Here is a 22,204-nt window from a genome sequence, read left to right as displayed (position 1 = left end):
CAGTTTCAGACAGCCTCCTTAGGCCTGTAATTTCCCCAAAGAGCCTTGATGGCAGGCTCACTCTAATATGAGCTCAGCAGTACACTAAGCCACCTGCCTTAAAACCAAATTGCAGTCGATTGCTTGGTCCTTTTTAACAACACACAGTGGTGTATGCGGCTCATCCGAGATGCTCTGGAGATCTGAGTTGGTAAGAAAAGGTCAGTCCGTCACAAAACAGGAAAATCATGATAAATATTCAATTGTTCCCTGAACCTTAAAATGATTTCAGAATGAGCTTAGCTCAGCATGTAACTATTCCTGTAAGACAGTGCAGTAAGTACAAATAAAGCTGCATTTGTTCTTCACATGTAAATGCTTTCGCTAACCCAATGGTAGCTAGTCCACTGAGGCAGAAGCCCCACCATGTATGTCAGCCAGTCATAAAGTTCTTATTCACAAATCCATGCATTTGAATTCAGTCGAAATACTAATGTGACCAAGAGAACAACTTTTTTTTAATGTTGCTATTTGACAGATTTACATTTACAGCATTCATCAGACACTCTTATCCAGGGTGACCTTTATCTCATTTATTAACTGAGTGGTGGAGGGTTAAGGGGCTTGCTCAAGGGCCCAGCAGTGTCAGCTTGGCATTGCTGGGATTTGAACTCACAACTCACAATCAGAAGTCCAACATCTTAACCACTGAGCTACCGCTTTGAGCAGATATAAGCTGATGCTCCATTAATAAGCTCACCTTTCTATATGTTGTGCAATCATGGTGCAGCATGCTCAGCACACCATCTAGGTACTAGGGGTGCTTCTCATTTCTTATTTGTGCATCCTCTTTTCCTTTCCTTGCTTCCTTTTTTTTGTGTCTTAGCTCCACCCCCTTAGGATGCGGGGGAAGGACACAAGGATGAGATGTGAGGAGAGAGGAATCGAAGCAAGTCAAATGGAATATCCTCATTGTTTCAAGAGTCACGTCACAGCGATGTCAATTAATGATGACTGTGCTCAGCTGGATTACTGCACTGATAGTATGTGAAATATCTGCATTATTCCACAATGAATTAATGAACAATACATAATTTATTGCATATTTTGTGCAGCTTTGCATATCCAAACATGCAAGGATCAATTAATTACGATACTCATTGTAAGCATATTATTATTTAATTATATTTCACACAAAATGCCATCACATCATCAAAGGACTTTTTGTTTGAGATTGTGGCAGATGTAAAAGAGGAGAAGAATTTATTCATACGTCAGGTTTTTCGACAAGAAACACTTCCGCACAGGATACACCTGTGTAGTCTCACTCCTGCCTCCTCATGGTGCAATTAGAGAACTGATATGTCCTTTAAGATAGCTGACTTCGATCGATTCCCAGGTCACAGGCTGGAGGACAGAGGAGTGAGGAACCAAGGAAGCATCAATTTGAGTATTAAGAAGCACCCAATGAATTATTATAGTGATGGTCAAAATGGGAAATGCAACAAGTGCTAAAAGGGGTCCACTGGGGAAGGAACCACGTTGCCCCATGCTCATTCTTTAAACATTTTAGTGGAAAAGTTGTTGAGTACAGAACAGTTGCCAGGGTTACAGTTTTTACATGAAATTGGGTTAGTTTACGAAAAATCCTCCACTGCCACCAAAATCTTGTTTTATAGCAAACAATGTGAATTAAAGCTAACATATTTCCACAAACAAAGGCAAAGTGTAAGTGGCAACACTGTATCTATGATTTACATGACCATTTCTGTAAGATATATTTCAAAGATTGGGAGAGGGAAAAAATGGAGTACAGCATGGATAATGTCCTTATATCAGAAATGCATGTGCACCACGGTGACCATGTTTCCCATGCAAAGGCTAAGAAAAGGAAGAAAAAAAATGTCTCCCTTTTCCAAAGTCTCTTTTTCATGTGGTCTTTTGTGTGGTTCTTGAGATTCTTGGGCTGAAACCTGGTTCATGATATTACCTCTTCAGTGCTTATTTCACACCCTGTGACTATGACAACAGGAACACAGTTGAACTTCTAAAACAAACGAACTTCTAAAAAGGTTCAAGACAAGCTGCTAGATTGCATGCCAAAAGACTCTATATTGTCAACTCTCATCTGTCTATTATAGGGTTACTCTAAATATTCACTAGATAATAGATAGTTTTTAGCATAATTGTGATAGCCTCTCGACTTAATTTTGTTTGTTTAATGTCGTTATTAAAGTTGTCCTCACACACCAATATCTATGGACACAAGCTGCTACTGCACTAACCTCCATATTGACTTCCTCACAATACAAGACCACACACAATCCAAGAGTGAGACTAAATGATCAAACCACCCGAATCCAGTTTAATCCCATCTATGATTGTGGTAAAGTATGTCTTCTAGTTCATAACTTCACGTTGTTTGTACCCTGTTATCTTTTCCAATAGTCATGTCTGAACATGATTAACAGCTTTGTTTAAATGATCTATGGCCCAAGTACATGTAACTTGATGGGAGAACATTTAATAAAAACAAACTGTCTGAGAAGCGCTCTGCTGGCATTGATCTATGTTCTTTTCAATCTGAAACCTGGCATTGTGTAGCGCTCTTCCAGGGAGAGAAATTCCCGGATGCTTTGGGGACTGGATGAATTTAGTCTGGAAACATCAGAGTCACTTAGCGGACAAGTATTGTGAAGTGTTTGACATTTTTCCTTGTACTTTTCTACTATAAGAGCCAAGGGTTTAAAATAGAAACTCTGCTCTGTGAAACACTGAAGGACTCAGTACCTGTTCCTAAGGCAGGTTTCATAATTTTCCCATTGCTCAGTCCTGAAACACCATCTAAAGCAGCATGCCTACATGACTTTTACCATTAAAGCAATAGTGTGAGCAAACCATGACTTTTACGCAAACTTTACTTAACCCCAAATGCAGTAAATCAGACAAAGTATGTGTTGAACTTTGCATCTTTCTGCAGTCAAGCTACAAGATTTCAGAGCAAAGAACTATTACTAGAAAAACTACAAAAATGTTGCAGAGCAAAATACTACTCCTTGCTGAAAGTAAGTCTAAGAAATTTGATAACATACCTCCTAAGACTTGTGAACTGTATTTTAAGTAATATTAAAACTCCAGGGTTGGGGGTTTGATTCCCCCCGTATGAGCTTGCATGTTCTCCCCATTCTTTGGGGTATCCTCTTGGTACTCTGGTTTCCTTCCCCAGTCGAAAGTCATGCAATATGCGCATCTCTACATTGTCCGTAGTGTGTGAATGTGTGTGTGATTGTGCCCTGCAGTGGGTTGGCACCCTGTCCAAGGTGTCCCCCACCTTGTGCCCCAAGTCCCCTGGGGTAGGCTCCAGGCTCCTCTGCGGCCATGTGTAGGATATGCGTTATGGAAAATGGATGGATGGATGAATTGAAAGAGCAAAAGCCTTTCCCTTATATGGAGCGTAATATGTCCTGGAACGTTTACGGCATTCAGACACTTCTCCCATTCTCTGATGACATCCACACCCTGGGTACAACTCATGGCTGTGATTGGACAGTGATTGCATTTCAGTGTGGTACAACTGCAGTGCACTGAAAGTGAAGTGCAATGCAATGCAGGATTACATTCACTTCTGATGCAAAGTCAGCATTTTATTTTTTGAAGAAAAGAAAGTGAAGTATGAACAATGCAATGGAGGTTTTGCTTTTCAGGTTTGATTTTTTTATGTCCCCACATCACAAATGAAAATCAATACCATCTGTGTAGTGCAGCTAATGCTTTTCCTTTACTGTGATTGCCTTTCTATCGGGAATCTTCTCGGTATATATACAGAGTGTCTGATATCTTTTCTACACTTTTCTGGCCACAAGCTTCAGAATATTGGTCTCTGCTCTTCCATATTTGTGCACTTCAATGTGCCAGATTCGATCAGGAAAACAAACCTTTGAACCCTGTGGCACAATGAGCTTTTTATTTAGTCACTGGACTGAAAAAAGTTCACAGAATCTATAAAAGTTATTAAAGAGTTTGGTTTGAAGAAGTTAATGGTGAGTAAACAAGCTAATCTGAAACATACCAGACTCTCCAGCAAATGCGAAAGACCTGGCTTGCAATACTAGCTGCCACTTTGAAGCCAGAATCACTTTCTTCCTTAGCACCTAGTTTAGTTTATTTTATTTGGTTTGGTCTAAGCATAAGACTCAGGTAATCTGTGTAGCCCAAAGTTTGAAGGCTGAATTCACAGATGATAATATAGTTCCACTTTCCTCCAGACATAATCCGTACTGTTTCTTTTCTGGTATGTAACTTGAACTATCCTTATAATATATTTTCTATCTTTAATGTAAGTATATAAAACCAAGCTGTACAAACATGTCTGACACATGCATAATTTCTCAAGAATTACTTCATGAAATTGCATCTGCCTTCCATCTTTTCAAGGAGTCATGTTCTGGGACATGTTTTACATTTTCTATGCAAACAAGCAAACAGAGGTAATCTGATAGGCAGTGTTCTAGGTCAGGCTGGTCTCTGTATAATTTATATTAATACATATAGATACAGTATACATCTGTACAATTTATACACATATGCACATTCATGATTAGTGCAAATTTGTACAGATATTTGCATTTACTAAAAGAAGACAGCGTTTTAAAACTTTGATAAACCATTGAGGTATATGATACATTCAAATTATAACTGTTTAAAATTAATAGATATATTCTAAACAGATACAAATACAGATACAAATATGAGGCACACAGGTTTTTTGTTTGTTTGTTTGTTTGTTTGTTTGTTTATTGCCAGAATGGTTCATTAGTTCATTCATCCCATCATCCATCTGGTTAAGACTACAGGTGTGCGTTGGTACTGAAATCCCATGAGACACACAAGTAGGAGGTTTCATTTTATTGCAGGTGCGAGCAAGCAGTCAGAAGCCTCTGGCTTTCTCATTAAGGATAAATTTATACATTTTAAATTTATATCCTGAATTAATATTTCTGTGAAGCTGCTTTGTGACAATAGACAATGGACAAAGCAGCACATTGTATTTACATTATTGCTTCATTCATCCTTAGTTACTGCCTGGTCAGGGTTGTGGCAGTTTAAATTAAGCCATTAGTTTGTTTATATTTTGGGAAATAGCATAAACTAAATTTGTTAGAGATAGGAACAAACAAATATAATGAGTAGGATTTTGAGTCTCATGCATATGAGTTGAGACCAATTCTGAACTCAAGTGATGCAGCCAAGGTTGAGGAACTGTCAGAGACAGAATTCACAGTCCATGCTGAAAGTACTGGCATTTATGTTACTGGGGGTTTTCCCATTGTTTTCCAATGTTTATGAGGGCATAGTGGAAAAAAAAAAAAAAAATCCTTCCATTTAGGCCATGTCCAGTTTTGGTATAAATCTGAATACATATACAGGTATGGGGATGTGGAGCACTAAACAGATACAAATACACATAGTGCCATTGCATTACACTCCTTACAATGTTAAGTTCCCGAAGGAAACTTCACCAACAAGCTGCCAGACGCCGTCTCCCAAGTATTTCCGACCTTCCTCCTCTGTCGTCCCACTCATTTCCTGTGTTTATGCACACCTGTCTTGTGTTCTCCTTGATTAGGTTTCCTATATAAGTTCTGTCTTCCCCGTCCTTCCTTATGCTGCCCTGTGTGTGCGCAGAGTTCGCATGTTCTGCAGGGGTTTCTTCTGGGTACTCCGGTTTCCTCCCCCAAGTCTAAAGACATGCATGGTAGGCTGATTGGCATGTGCAAAGTGTCCATAGTGTATGAATGGGTGAATGTGTATGTGATTGTGCCCTGCAATGGATTGGCACCCCGTCCAGGGTGTACCCCGCCTTGTGCCTGATGCTCCCTGGGATAGGTTCCAAGTTCCCTGTGACCCAGTAGGATAAGCGGTATAGAAAATAGAAAATGGATGGATGCTTTTTTTGTTTCTCTACCTAGTCCTTTACTATATTTATGTTTACTCAGTTTATGTATCTTGTATTGACTTTGTTTGTATAGTTGGTATTTTGGTCTGCACTTGCATCTACCTCCAAATCATTGCATGCATATTCTAGCAGCACTACCACTGCAGTGTTAGGATAGCCAATTGGTGCATTTTTTAATCATTTATGAGTTAGTCTGTGTGGAAGCCTTACCTGTGCAGCACCACACACATTTATCTCACAACAGTAAAGTATAAAGAATGTTTGTGTCAGATTTTGCAACTTTTATAGAGTTCGGTCACAAGTCAATAAATTTTGGACCTGAATATGGCTTTTCTTGTATGGGCCTTAAAATCTTCCTCTTTCAAAATGTGAAGCTGATCTTGTTATATCCTAAAACCTTATATTGGCTTGTACAGTTATGATACTGTGAATTCTTCCATACTATATGGCTTCTACAGTATATCTTATCATATAATTTGTTGGGTTCTACCTTAATATTTTGTGCTTTACTGCCTTTCTAAATCTATTTCTTTAAAAAAATAAAAGAAGCAGAATGAAAGACTGTGGGACAAAAAAATAAATAAATAGAGAACATGAGTTTTCCATTATCTCCACTAGGTGCATGTGATGATAAAATGTCAGCATGACATTGTTCAGTAACTCAGTCACTCTCTCAGTCTCTAGTTTTTCTGACTTCTCTCTCGTCTACTAGAGTTAAAACATGACTAAATAAATAAATAAACTTGGAGCATAGAAAAAAGGTTTCTTTGAAGGAGCAGTCAAAGAGGTGAGAGTTACTGTAAAATGCCAAAAGGGTAGTTTTTGCTCAAAATACTTGATACGGTGTTGTGTAGCCAAAGCTAGGATGGCCGTTCATGGCAGTACACCGAGGGTGCAAATTGGTGGCTTGGTGGTTAAGGCTCTGGGTTACTGATCAGAAGGTTGAGCGTTCAAGCACTGCCAAACTGCCACTGTTGGGCCCTTGAGCAAGGCCCTTAACCCTCTCTGTTCCAGGGGTGCTGTATCATGGCTGACCCTGTGCTCTGACCCCAGCTTCCTGACATGCTGGGGTATGCGAAGAAAAGAATTTCACTATGCATATGTATATGTGATAAATAAAGACTCATTATCATTAAATGAAAGCCTCCAAAAGGTCCTACTTTATAGACTAACTGGTTGACCTTAGCCTCATATTACAGTACATAATGTTTCTGTATGTATTAGTCTGGGGGGCACGGTGGCTTAATGGTTAGCATGTTTGTCTCACACCTCTAGGGCTGGGGGTTTGATTCCCTCCTCTGCCCCGGGTGTGGAGTTTGCATGTCCTCTCCATGTTTCTGAGGTTTCCGCTGGGTACTCCGGGTTCCCAGGCCAAAGACATGTGTTGTAGGCTAATTGTCATCTCTAAATTGTCCGTAGTGTGTGAGTGTGTTTGTGATTGTGCCCTGCAGTGGGTTGGCACCCAATTTTTTTCCCCTGACTTGTGCTCTGAGTCCTCTGGGATAGGCTCCCTGTGACCCTGTGCAGGATAAATGCTACAGAAAATGGATGGATAGGTACCCAAATATTACCAACTATCTATATCAATGACTTGCTTTTCCTGTACAGTAGCAATGACAGTTCTATTAATTCTAGTCTCCAGCAGTAGAACTGCTTAGTTTGTCGTTTTCAGTGATGCTCATTAGAAATCAACAGAAAATAACAGCTAAGTATCTGTATTATTCTAAATACATTATTATGAATGATACAGTTTGCAAATATGCTTATTTTAATTCAGACGCAACAAATGTGCAAAAATTGCAGAAACATTTTTGCTTGCTTGACACGTCAGGCGACAGACACATTGTGTGTCGAGTGAACGTGCTCAATAGGTCACATATCTAATTAATGATTGCAGATACATCTTCCACATTCTGCATCCCCCGCAGTCCTTTTTAATGCAATTACCTGAAGGGCCTTCGACCCAGAAAGGCAGGTAGTAAAATTTTTTTTTGTCATGGTCAGCTTTCTGTTGAAGAAAATCATAATTCTTAATGTTTCTGTAATATGGCATAATAAGTTAAAAATTATAAAGGCTGCCAAGAAATCACAGCAGGCCTTGATAGCTCCTAACAGTCCGACGTTGTGTAATGTACACTGTATATATTCTGTGACCAGCAATACAAGGGGGCCTGCAGCTGGCGATGTTCCCAGCCTCACTCTTTGTGGAGGAAATGATTTAATCAGCTGGCTTGATAGTCGATCTGAGATCTAGATTGTAGATCTGAGGCCTCACGGGTCTCTTTGTGTATTTAGTCTTCACTCCCATACCCTGATGCTACTGTCAGATGAGAATTACCTGCATAGAATAACAAGGCTTGGAACCTGGAGACAACTACAAAACACAACATGACATCTCACTTGCACCTGATAATCCCACAAGAGTAAAGATATACAGTATATACAGCCTACTTTACCATAGTACCTTTGTTACAACTATAAATGAGAACAGCACTACAGAACACAGCACAAAATCCTCAGCAACACTATGAATGGTAAATGGTCTGCACTAATATAGCGCTTTTTCACCTTATCAGTTCTACAACGTGCTTTACACTGTTTCTCGTTCACCTATTCACACACACTCACAGACACACTCACACACCAATGGCAGCAGAGCTACCATGCAAGGTGTTAGCTTGCCATCATGAGCAACTTGGGGTTCAGTGTCCTGCCCAAGGATACTTGGGCATGTAGAGTCATGTGGGCTGGAAATCGAACCACCAACCGTATGATTAATGGACAACCTGCTCTACCACCTGAGCCACAGCTGCCAAAACAAGACCAGAAACCAGGAAGTTTCATCATAATGAGAGGTCAAGTCAAGTGGATTTTTATTGTCATTTCAACCATATATAGCTTGTACAGTACACAGTGAAATGAAACAACGTTCCTACAGGACCAGGGTGTACATAAAACACACTAACCACATGTGATGAAACAGAACTAAATAAAGACCTACACATCCCACATAATGAGCACGTGCAAATGTATGCAAACAACACAAGACAGTACAGTAACTATTAAAACAGGACAATGGGCACAGTAAGTGGCCATTTTTAATTAAAATATTTTAAAATAATAATAAATAAATAAATAAATAATGTTGTGAAAAATAAACATAACATACTGTGACATAGTATTCAGCAGATTAGCGTATACCATATGCCAGACCACAATGATCTTCTCAGCTGTCCTCACTATCTACTGCAGGGTCTTGAGATCCGATACGATGCAATTTCCAAACCAGGCAGTGATGCAGCTGCTCAGGATGCTCTCAGTGGTTCCTCTGTACAATGTGGTAGGGATGAGGGGTGGGAGATGGGCTTTTTTCAGCCTTCGAAGAAAGTAGAGATACTGCTGGGTTTCTTGGTTATGGAGCTGGCATTGAGGGACCAGGTGAGGTTCTCTGCCAGGTGAACACCAAGGAATTTGGTGCTCTAGACAATCTCCATGGAGGAGCTGTCAGTGTTCAGCAAAGAGTGGTTGCTCCACGCTCTCCTGAAGTCAACAACCATCTCTTTTGTTTTTTCCACATTCAAAGATAGGTTGTTGGCTCTACACCAGTCCGTTAACCGCCACACCTCCTCTCTGTATGCCGACTCGTCGTTCTTGCTGATGAGGCCCACTACGGTTGTGCCATCGGCGAACTTGATGATGTGATTTGAGGTGTGCATTGCTGCACAGTCGTGAGTCAGCAGAGTGAACAGCAGTGGACTGGGCACACAGCCTTGGCGGGCCCCAGTGCTCAGTGTGGTGGTGCTGGAGATGCTGTTCCCGATCAAAACTGACTGAGGATTCCCAGTCAGGAAATCCAGGGTCCAGTTGTAGAGGGAGGTGTTCAAGTCCAGCAGGTTCAGCTTTCCAATCAGGTGCTGAGGAATGATTATGTTGAATGCTGAACTGAAGTCTATAAACAGCATTCTAATGTAGGTGTCCTTTTTGTCCAGGTGGGTGAGGGCCAGATGTAGGGTGGTGGCGATGGCATCATCTGCTGAGCGATTGGGACGATATGCAAACTGCAGGGGGTCCAGTGATGGGAGCAGCAGGGTCTTGATGTGTCTCATGGCAAGCATCTCGAAGCACTTCATGATGACGGGTGTGAGTGCAAAGGGACGGTAGTCATTGAGGCAGGACAATGAAGACTTCTTCGACATGGGGACAATGGCAGTGGCTTGAAGCCCGTTGGAACAATGACATTGAACATGGAGATATCAATGAGAACATCTGCCAGCTGGTCTGCACATCCTCTGAGCAGTCTGCCAAGAATGTTGTCTGGCCCAGTGGCTTTCTGTGGGTTGACTCTGCGTAGAGTTTTCCTCACATCAGCCATGGTTAAACACAGCACTTGGTCATTGGGAGCAGGGGTGGTCTTCCTCACCGTCACATAATTTTCTGCCTCAAACAGAGTGTAGAAGTTGTTCAGCACATCTGGAAGGGAGGCATCACTGTCACAGGCGTGTGATGTCCTGTAGTTGCTGATGGACAGAATGCCCTGCCACATGCACCACATGTTGCTGCTGTCCATGAAGTGACTGTGGATTTTCTGGGAGTGTGCATGCTTTGCCTCTCTGATGGCCTGTTTAGCTCTTGCTGTTCTTCGGGCCACCTTGTTAAATGCCCTGAAGGCAGAGCCTTTCTCAATATGTGTTTTATGCGATCTTGCATCATTGTGTACAGTACTCGTTCTACATCATCATCCACTATTCAAAGTTCAATTCGCAAGTACAGGGGACGCATGAAATTACCTGGATGTGTTCTTGATATGGAGGATGCATCAGATGCAAACCTGAGTGCACCAAAAACCCACTTGAATGAAACTTCAAACTTTTGTGGCAAAACAATGACAGATGGCAGAAGCCTGACCCATAACTAAGTTTGAACATTTTTTTAATGACAATAATCTAAATATGCATCTAAAAAGCATGATTTTGATATATGATTTTGATTCAGGTATAAATGAGGTTGTTGAAAAGTCAAATTTATCCCTCAGAAGTATTTTAATTAAACAACACTAGCTTCCATTCTGAGTTAACGGTAAACTCGTTACCTTCGTTTTTAGTTAACGTGAGTTGCAGCCAGAGAGCTCACTACATTAAAACATGGTTGATTAACTTTTGGTTAATCAGCCAGTTAACAGTAAATCTATTAACCAGCTGAAACATATTACTAAGGGAGCACTGAAGCGATGTGTCCTGTGCTGTCTAGAAGGTTCCACTGCTAGTGTGCTGGGATGGTCCATTGCGCAACCGGAAGATCACAGCACATCTCAATTCTTGCAAAGATATGTCCTCCTGTCCTTCCGAGTTCGTTCTTCAAGATCGGTCTCCACAAGAACGCAAGTCCGTTCATTGCGTTCTTAGAATTGTGAAACAGCCATAGAGTGTATCTAGATGCTTGTCTTTGATACAAAAGTTATTGCTAAAATTAGGAAATCTTAAAAGATCAAGTAGCTTGGGACAGTGTATACACTCTTTAAAAAGAAGAAGAATATTAAGGATTGATGAAGAATATTAGAATTGTCGTACGATGATGCGACGTCTATCGGTGGCCAGAGATCCCAGACAGCAAAATTGGCCATGGGTGGTATTCTCTCTCCTGTCAATCAGAGGAACACTAGCCAATCATCTGTGAGCTCATGTATAGGGAAGAGGGCAGTTAGCTCTTTTGTAATAATAAAAGAATGTAAAGAATGTTAGAATTGTTAACTATTTTTTCAGCTTTCTGCCATTTCCCAGTGTTAAAGCCATACAGATAAGAAATCTAGATTAGCTGCTTTTGCAAACTACATTCATTAACAGGGGAGAAAATTACTCATAAGCCAGTGCAAGTCTACCTGAGAGATAGATTCAAGTTCTGAGAGATGCAGCAACACTCTGATAAAATCTGCTGTAACTTGCTTAATACACAACTGGGTTTTTTTTACAGTTCAGATGTCAAACATTTTGCAGGTGATGTAAATGAAAATAAAGATGCACTGCTAATAATTTGATTGCTGGAAACTTTGAGTTGTCGTGAGATGTAGGTTATCATAAACCAACACCTTCCCCCAAGCAAGCGGTTTACTGCTAAAGATACTTTTAACTCTACTATACATTCATTAAAAACAAGTATTATAATAATAGCCTAATAATATGTAATCAGACTAGAGATTTTAAATTCATGTAACAGGAATTAGCAATAACAAGATTGCCTAACACTACAAACCTAATAACTAAAGTAATCTTACTGATCCTCACGTGAGGCACAAAATAACGTGAGTTAAGAGAGCTGACTTTGAATTAAAGAGAAGCTAAACAGTACTAAACACCAATAAGCTGTAAATCCTGCCTCACCAGCCTGCCTTAACCCCTGCATAAAGTCCCTCATAAAATTAAAAAAAAACAAAAAAACACACATACTCTGAGGTTTCTCCTGTGAAAAGTAATCCATTGTTCTCTTGCTTTGAGGTGTTAATGATTCTTACATCCTATTGCTGCATAGTGTTGGAAAAATATTCAATTTATCTGGAAAGTCGGCCATGCCAAGAAGGCAGCACATTTGATGTGCCGTACTTACATACATCTATCTAGGTTTCTTATATCTATGGCTACAGCAGGTTAGCAGTGCATTATGGGTTAGTTATTCTGAGAATAACACCTTATAACACCTTATAAGCTAGCGGCTTATAAGAAATCTTGTTATAATGGATAAAGTTTGGGATAGTTTGGGAAGTATCCTATCTCATTAAACAAATCTGATCAGTTTTGCAAGCATTCAGTTCTTCCTGTTAAGCATGTCCGGACAAACTGCTGTTCTAACAGCAGAAAGTAATCTGAATAAAATCTAAAACACTATATCGGCATGCTAGACTTTCTCATGATTTTTAACATTTTGTGTCATATCCACTATCAAGCATCTGAATATTAACAGACATTGAACCAAACAATTTTAGCATTTCCTTGTGTATCCTGTCGTTCAAGTTTCCTGATCTAATTTTTTTGTATTATTTTAGATTTTGGCTCATGGTTTTAAGCAAAGATCTCACTGTTTGGATTTCCTGAAATAAAACCAGCAGTTTGATCCTTGGTTCCTGCTCACTGCTTTGTCACATTGTGGTGGTCAGGAGAAGTTTCATTGAAAAAAATGTGAAATAATTAGTTGGTCATGTGATTTGCTGCTTTAGAACAGCAAAACAAATACCATTGTTTTACTTATGAATTTAAATATTTTTCAACATGCCATATCAAATCTAACTAGGGTTAGCCACTGCATATATGTTGTATATTCATGAATACTAAAGACAGAAAGCTGAAACTACAGAATGTCGTTAATTTCATGTTGCCTTCTTACAGAAACGTTTCTCTTTCTGCTGCATTGGTGGATTCAAATTAGACAAGAAATACTTCTTGTCTAATATACAGCATGGCTGTTGTGTTACAAGGCTTTTGACAGACAAATCAATCATTGCTAAGTGCTTTCTCCACTAGCATCTTTCCAAAGATAGGCAGGGTATCAGCAAAAATATTGAATAGAATAGAATCAAGGGCAGCATCAGAGCTCTAGAGTCCCCGTTTCAATCACGAGCTTGGTTTACTGTTTGTGTGGCGTGTCACATGTTTTCCCTGTTTACTCTGGGTTCTCCAGTTTCCTCCTACCTCAATAAAACATGCAGCAAATGAATAGGTAACTCTGAATTGCTACTAGGTGTGAATGAGTATGTGAATGTGTGTGTAGATGGTGCGCAAAGATGGACCAGCATCTTCTTCAAAGTGTATCCCTGCCTGTCACCCAGTGTTTCCAGGATAGGCTCCGGATTCACCGTGACCCTGAACAGGATAAATGGTTTATTAAAGATGAATGAATAGAGAATAGAAGAGAGACTTTACTGGGTGTATCCAGAAACAGATCCCATATCCCATAATCCAGTCCATGAAAGAGGCATTACCACAGTGAGGGATATGTTTGTGTACTAATAAAGGTATAATTTGTTATGTATTAATGTTTGATTTTTACGAGACTGAATCTTTGTTCTATTATCCCCCATGGTATTGTATTTCATCTAGTGTAACTTGTGTGGTTGGCAACATTAGCATAAGTCAGTATCAGAGTTGGGTGTAACGTGCTACTTTGTACTGTAATCTAATGACTTTTTATGATAACGCTGTAATGTAATGCATTACATTTTCAATTTATGCAATTTAATGTCAATAAAATTATGTTACTTGGGTCACAATTAAGTAAAATGTATTTTTAAAATTAATCCGTTTTGCTCCGAATAATTCTCCACTTGGAGCGGTTTGTCACTACATAACTGAATGTCAGTAAAAGAAGACCGCCTGTAATTTTATATCTTCAGTGAACGGTGGCGAGACCAATCAGACAGGGTTTACAGGAAAATACGTGGAAACACTCATGTATTATTGGTCACGAGTTGAAACTTGAGTTGACTTAAAGGGTTGAAACTGAAGCACTAACACCCTCTCATGCTGAACATGATGTGATCAGAGCATAAGGAAGGACAATGTACTTTGTATGGCACTGTAGCAGCTAGTAATAGCATGATAGCTTAGTTGTGCCTCCCCTTGGCTAGCGACACCAAACTAGCCTCGTTAGAAAAGTTTGATATTTTATCGGTCTAGTAGTCCTACAAACACTAACAACATCTGAGGCATGCTTTATGATAAATAAAACTTTTTTCTGATCATATTATGATATTGACATTGACGTGCACTAAAATTACTGAAAGAACTATGAGTTTCACTTTGTAGTGTATTTTTGTAGGTCTGATAGGTTGAAAGTAACATGAAAATAAAGTCATTGGTAATCTGTTTACTTTTTACATGCAGTAATCAGTAATGTAATCAGATTACAATTACAAAGTAGTAATTAGTCATCTGTAGTGGATTACTTTTTTTGAGTAACTTACCCAACACTGGTCAGTATCCTGGCAAGGATGTGATGAATCACTGCATTTGAAGCATGTTTTAAACATTTCCTTACAAGTACATTTACAACTCACAAAACACTGCCTTCTAGGACATTGGCTTATGAGATAGTGAAGGCTGCAAGGCAGCGAGCCAGCTGTTTCAAAGACAACCATTGTTCAGTTATGTTGGAAATTTATGTTTGGTCTTACTGCGGAAAACCATATAAACAGACAACACAAATTGTATGCCGTTAGACAAAACATGCATAGCACAGAGTTCAATGACCTTATGATCAAAGGACCTTGTAAATGTTTTTTTCCCCTATCAAATATATGCACCCAAAACATCAATATATAATATAGAGGATATGCATTGATGTCACTTTCCCGTCAGAGCACGCCCCCTCGGCCGGACTGAGTGACAAAACATCCAGCAAAATGGCTGGTTTTAATAGGGGAAGCTGCGAAAATGCTCATATAACTAACGATTATCAGCTTAAATTAAAGGCAGTTGGACTCGACAGTGACCCTTACAACTTGCCCAAGAACCTGTGGTCCATGGACATTGGCATGTGGCCAGAAATCGGTTTTCCCGACATTTATATGTACCTGAAGTCTGAAGGCATACAAAAGCCTTGACGCTTGGTCCTACTTCAAGGCAGGATTTGTTGGAGAAATTAAAGTGACAAGAACACCAATAAACATTCTGGTTTTATGTACAAATATTTTTATTTTATTCTATAATTTTATCAAGTAAGCTAGCTAATCCTAGATTGTTTGTAGCTAACCCTGCTTCCACTTACTAACGTTATATAATTATGAAGGTAAAACATAGTCATTGAATGAATGAGCCCCCATTATTCATCAATTTACATACATATCCTCTATATGAGGGCTACAATTTAGGGTGAGATCAAATTTATAGTGACAGGGATGTACAAACCTTGAACATCAAATCAAACTGCTTTTCCTGCTTGCCTATAAACCTTTCTGGTAAAGTGAGCTTTTGTTTTTGATATTCAGGTTTCAAAACCCAGGTGTAATAATAAAAAAGATGCATTCCACATTGCTGATATAAACCTTTTTTCTTTATGCTTTGTGACACACCAAAAACTTTAAGCTTCCTAATTAAATCAACCTCTGGCTGGCCTTCTTAAAAATGCTTTCTGTATTATCCGTGAAGGTGAGGTTGTCATCTAAAAGCATTGGAGTAATTTACAATTTCCTTTTGTAGGATATAGAGGAGGAAAAGGTCTAACAAGGTTAACTCAATTCCATAAAATACATAGCAGACATTCATATATGTTCAGGAACACGCCTTTATGAATACACATGCACATGTATGTACTAACCAGTATTTTAATTTATTAATAGATAATTGATCCAAATATTGGGGCCAACTCACATGGTTGCCTCGCACCTTTGGGGTGTTTCGGGGGATTCATCCGGGTACTCGAGCTTCCTCCCCAGTCCAAAGACATGTGTTGTTGCCTGATTGACATTTCCAGATTTTCCATAGTGTGTGAATGGGTGTGTGTGATTGTGCCCTGTGATGGGTTGGTACCCTGTCTAGGCTGTCCCTGCTTTGTTACCTGAATTCCCCTGGGATAGGCTATAGGCTCCCCTGCAACCCTGTGTAGGACAAGCGGTATGAAAAATGGATGCATAGACTTGGGTCCAACTCCATCCATGAAATAGCCCTGCTATGAACATTAACATAACTGCACCTCTGAAAATTAACTCCTTGATTCATAAAGTCACAGTTTACAGTTTAAGTCCTCTGATGTGGCCTATTTACTGTTTTATTACAATAATAGCTCTAGGTATGAGTCACTAGGTTTGCTGTGGGTGTCAAACTTGTGCAATAACACTTCATGTTGCATGTACTGTGGCTGGGTATTGTCCATCCTACGTATTAAGAACAGCAGACCATTTCTATCATACACAGTAATGGGCATCACATAGGAAAGCCTGTATTTGGAGCTTAAATACATCACTCAAAAAGGCAGTGTTGAGGTTGAAGTAGTAGGAGTGAGTCAATTGAGTAGTGAGCTATTGAGCAAAAAGCTGATGGATTAAAGGGATCAATCTACAGGAAATATTTAATTTAGAATTGAAGCTCGGTAAGAACTGAAAAGAATTCCTCCAGCATGATAATGTAGTTACTTCTGCAGTGTGGTTGTATATGGCGCAAGGTAATATAGTTTATTTGCCAAATTAGCACCTGCAGCCAGAATAAAACAAAGCACAACACCTTCACCGCCTGCTTGTGCACTGAATTTGTTAATAAGAAATTAAATGCTTATTTTAGTCATTTGTCTTATGAGCCTAAGTAAATTCTGAGTAAATATATGATATGCAGAGCTATGAGATGTGATGACAGGTCTGCCAGATATAGCTAACTGTAGACCAGGAGTGTTAATCTCAGATCTAGCAATGCCACAGCCCTACAGAGATTTGTGATTTGCCTCTTCGAACAGAGTAAATTCAGCTCTCCATAATTAGCTGATGAACAGAATTATATATGGAATTGTGGCTCTGTCACCAAGTTTTTATATGGGAATCAGAGAAGCTCTGGTCATGTCATGAAGGCATGCTTTGGCAAAAGTTATATTATATATATATATATTAAAAGTTGCAATCTATTCACAAATGCTCTTGACTATAGCCTTAGTATGTTAGCATGTACTTAGTATGTTCAAGCTGTGAAGAATGGATGAAATTCCTGGCTGAAAGTGAATCTCAGGCTAAAAACCAAAACCAAAAATGTTTTTTTGTTTTTCTTTTATTTGCCTGTATGAAACTAATGAAAAAAATGATAGTCAGCCTTTTCAATAGGACAATAGGACAGGTTTTACGTTTCTCTTTCTTTGTCACATTATGCTTTCATGTCTCATGTTTATTGTCTTATGATTATGTTTCGTAGTCCTTGTGTTTTGCCACGAGTTCATAGTTCTTTTTTTGTGTGTGTGTTTTCACCTTTATTAAATTTGAATCTGCATTTTCATCCAAGTCGTCTCTCGTTAGCTGACACAATTATTACAAAAAATAATTTTATTTATTACTATGTTCTACTAATTTACTAATTTGGCTTACAAAACTCGCTTTTGAGCCTATTTTTATTCATACCATAGGCAATTCAACAAGATAATTATATAAAGCACTCCTTACCTTAGCCGAAACAGCAGTGTAGCACATGTGCCATATTAGCCTACGATAACCAACATCCTCAGCGAAGGTCATGAATTTCAGTGCAATACTCAGTATGTAGGTCAATACTCTGAGCTTTGGCACATTTGTGAATTTGCTATCTTAAAAAAAAAAAAAAAAAAAAAAAAACAACACTGTGGCTACAGATGAATTAACAGAATTAACATAATTTAAATTATTTAAAGAAAAGAAATTATTTGTAGTGTCAGATTGGACACGTTGTTGTGTGTCTTTTTCTCAGACAAAATCTTGGGCATATTTTATGCTTCCTGTTTTATTGTGTCAGTAGAAAAGAAAAAAATATTTCCACACGCTATTTTTTTCCCCGAAAAAGTTCAATGTTACAGAGAACATCCATCCATCCATCCATCGAGCCATCCATCCATTTTCTGTACTGCTTATCCTACACAGGGTCATAGAGAGCCTGGAGCCTATCCCAGGGAACTCGGGGCACAAGGTGGTGGACACCCTGGACAGGTGGCCAGCCCATTGCAGTAGAGAGAACATTTTGTACTTCACTAAGTAATGGACCACACTTGTGATAGTCTGTTTGGGATTTTACCTGCAGAAACAGAAGAACTATAGAAAGTTCTCCAAGATGTCTGGAACTCTTTAAAAAATCTTTATAATCTTCACCACCAATGCTAGTTAGATGGCTAAAATAAGCTAAGTTGATAGGCTAGCAGAGAAAACCTTGCTTCTTTGAGTGTAAGTGTACCGTACAGTCATAAAACTACTTTTGAGCTCTGGATGCTACTCAGAAACGTTACTCAATGCTCAATGCCAACAAGTCCTCGTCCAAGTTTGCAGCGTTGTGGCCCTCCTGGACTGGAGTCTGACACCTATGCTGATTGTCTGTCCAAATTTGATGTCCCATCTGGCCCTCTGGAACACCTACACTTTGATTTCCTGAACATCCAAGGAAATTGATCTTGGTTTGTGAATACTTCCTGCTGAGAAAAGCTCTTTCCAGAGAGCATAGTGAGGCCCAGTGGTCACCTGTTATGCTCTTTGTGCTCTGGAAAGCTTTCATGTTTATATGAATAAGTCAACGAATCCAGCTGTAACGATTTCTCAGCCATTACTCCTTCAGTCTGTGAATGCACCAGCTTCAGTCTGTAAGTTTACATTTGTCGAGCTTATCAGGACCCTTACGTATATACACATGAATGGACTGTTTTATAAGATAAGCCTTCATATTTTCATCAGTGCGATTTTTCTGCCACTTAACTCTGATTAAAACTTTAAAGTCATTCATACTCTGCGACGTCACACCTAATTGCAACATGATAATGAAAACTTGCTTTGAACTTTTCCGTCTATATTTTGAGTAATGGGTAATATATCTTAGCTGACAGTTCTATCATGTATGGTGTCATCCCAAATCAGGGCATATCATATCACAGAATCACATCTGTGGAAATCAGAGCTAAAATTAAAAATATTACTTCATTGGTTAGATGTACGCTGCTTAGCTATGGTTTTCTCGCTCTGTGATATAAGAGGAAGCTGACAAATCTATTAATTTGCACCTCAGCAAAACCTCACACCTTTTTTTTTTTTAAAGGCTCCTCTTGTGTAAATTCATTTTGACCATGTTGTGGTCCAGCACCCTCAGACTGAGGCTAAACCCCCATGACTTCCAGAAAGAGTAATGACCGAGATATGATTACGCCTGGATACACTGACTTATTCATGTAAACACGAAAGCTTTCCAGAGCACAAAGAGCATAACAGATGACCACTGGGCCTCACTGTGCTCTCTGGAAAGAGCTTTTCTCTGCATGAAGTATTCACAATCCAAACTGCTGCTAGCATGGTCATCAAAGGCAACATATGCAGGCACTTTACCTTGCACGTTCAAGCTCTTCGAGGGGCACATTCTCTTTTTTCTCTCATGTATCAGTAATCAGCAGTGTGAGGAATCAAACTAAGCCTCCCTGCTGTGCTTATGAGCGGTCTTTGGCTGTGGCTTGAATTGGCACTTTAAACGTAGGCACACAGAAGGCCATCCTGAACTGTATCTTCATTTTGTATTCTACGTTCTCTTCCTTCCGCACCCACCATCACATGCCAGAAGCGGAGGCGAGCGTCTGTTTCGAAACCTGCTCCTGCAGGTAAATTAAATATCAGCTTTCAAATCATTTATGTAGGCACCAGAGGTGGTAAAGCACCGAAATTCTTTACTCAAATAAAAGTGTAATTACTCATCCAATAAATCCTCTGTTAAAAGTTGAAGTACAGCGTCAAGTTAAATTAAGTAAAAGAAATTCACAAAAAAATCTCTGCCTCAAATCACACTGATTTTAAATTAACTTAAAGCATGAAAGTAAAAGTACAAGAAATTCACACAAAAAAATAATTTATGACTCTAATCACACTGATTTTAGTTACTGATGGTAAATTAGTGCTTCTTTTTAATGAACCAAGGAGCGTCGGAAAACATTAGCTCAAGCTAAACAGCTTTATTCCTAATCTCTGAAATATCAGCTAGCATGAAAATAACTTTGACGATACACACTATTGAATGCTAAGAGTTAGCTTCCACAATGCAAACCCTCATGATAAGTACAAAGTGTACACAGCAACAATTTGCAGTGATCAGTATTACTCAAGTAAAGTCCAGGCTTAAGTACAGTAACAAAGTCATTGCACTTTGTTACGTCCTACCTCTAAGAGTCATCTACCCTCTATCAACATAATGGCTTTTGATTGTCCTAAAGAAATGCAAGGTATCAGAGAGTCATAGGCAGCTTGTAATTAACATCAGCACTTTCTCAGAGGTTAAATAATTCCAGCAGCAACAGTCAGCGAGAAATTTGTTTGTCTTCCCAAGCTGTTGTTAACTAGTGGAGCCCTGTCAAACATTCACTAACTGAGCATTCACTTCAAAAATCTCTTTTGATCTCATGCTGCATAGTGCTCTCTTTATAATGCTGTGTGCGCCTGTCCTTCAATTTAGAGTGCGGATCAGCAGATTTAAGATTTTTGCAATGTAAACAAGAGATGCCTGCAAGGCCCATCAGTTTTCAAAGGAATTAATTAATAACACTCTATTAAGCTTGCTTATGTGTGACAAATTATAATTGATACTACAATCAAGTGGATCCATGAGCATATAAGATGGGCTTATAGAAAAATCTTTAACATGGGTTGCTCAAGCAGAGTGTATCCTAGGGCCGTCTGGTATAAATGAGCTAGCAAGACAAAGCCCTTCTTTTCCTGAAAGGAAAGCAATAGATAAAAACAAGCCAACTTTGTATTATTTGCTGTTTACAAATAGTTTATCATGGATTATTCTAACTTTTTTTTACAACCAAGAACAGCGCCACCAAGGGTTGTAAGTAAAAATACACAGAATGGCATGAAATAGATGCTGGGGTTGATTTCTTTCTAGTACAGAATGTAGAATTGCACAGCCTATGAGTGGCAGTCATGTCAGGTAACAGTGAACAGACCAAGTAAACATGTTCAGAATTAAAATACGAAAAAGCAAACATGTCAAAACACAAAATTACACAAAGGGACAAACAACAGTAGTATAAGTTTTGTGTGTGTAACAGTTGGCTAATGGCAAATGCAGCCATTATTAGAGACTTGAAACACTTGACTTAATATATCAAATATATAATCACAAATGGTGCTGCCTGTATATCTTTCAATGAGAGTGTTCCTGTTAATTTTGTGCCTATGATGAGACATTAATGCTAGAAGGCTTAACCATAATGGTTTCATACTAGTAATTCTCAGTTACTGAAAGTACTCGTAGTACAATATTTGTCGCTCTCTTTCAATATCATGACCGTATATTAGTCCTAGAACACTAAGACTTCAAATATTTCTCTCAAATATTTCAACAGATTCTATTCCTGTGATTAAATCTATGCAGCAAAAAACCTATTTTGTCTCCACAGAGCAAGTAAAGAAGAGACACATGCTGTGTAAAGCATTTTTGTATATGACAAACAATCACATTCAGCCCGTCCTTCTGTTGTGCTGCGTATTTTCATGTCAGATCTCCTTCACAACAGGCCCTGTGCTGCGTTGAAGTTTTTAATTAAATAAATGGTCATATTGCGCTGGCGTAAGCCCAAAAAGCCTATATAGTATGC

The 22,204-nt window shown here is 39.0% G+C and overlaps 1 protein-coding gene across 2 annotated transcripts in view; it reads right to left on the bottom strand.

Annotated features, from left to right (window-relative positions):
* Positions 1–22,204, bottom strand: part of LOC128613375 (NT-3 growth factor receptor-like) — an 81,059-nt gene that overhangs the window by 42,871 nt on the left and 15,984 nt on the right. Inside the window, exon 2 of one of the 2 annotated variants that reach the window (XM_053634083.1) lies at positions 18,054–18,193. The exons of the other annotated variant lie outside the window; for it this stretch is intronic. The gene's annotated coding sequence lies outside the window, so the exon portion shown is untranslated. The remainder of the gene's footprint in view (positions 1–18,053; positions 18,194–22,204) is intronic. 2 annotated transcript variants of the gene reach the window in all.

This window comes from Ictalurus furcatus, chromosome 10, assembly GCF_023375685.1.
Source record: "Ictalurus furcatus strain D&B chromosome 10, Billie_1.0, whole genome shotgun sequence".
NCBI lineage: Eukaryota > Metazoa > Chordata > Actinopteri > Siluriformes > Ictaluridae > Ictalurus > Ictalurus furcatus.
This window is presented reverse-complemented; position numbering and strand designations above follow the sequence as displayed.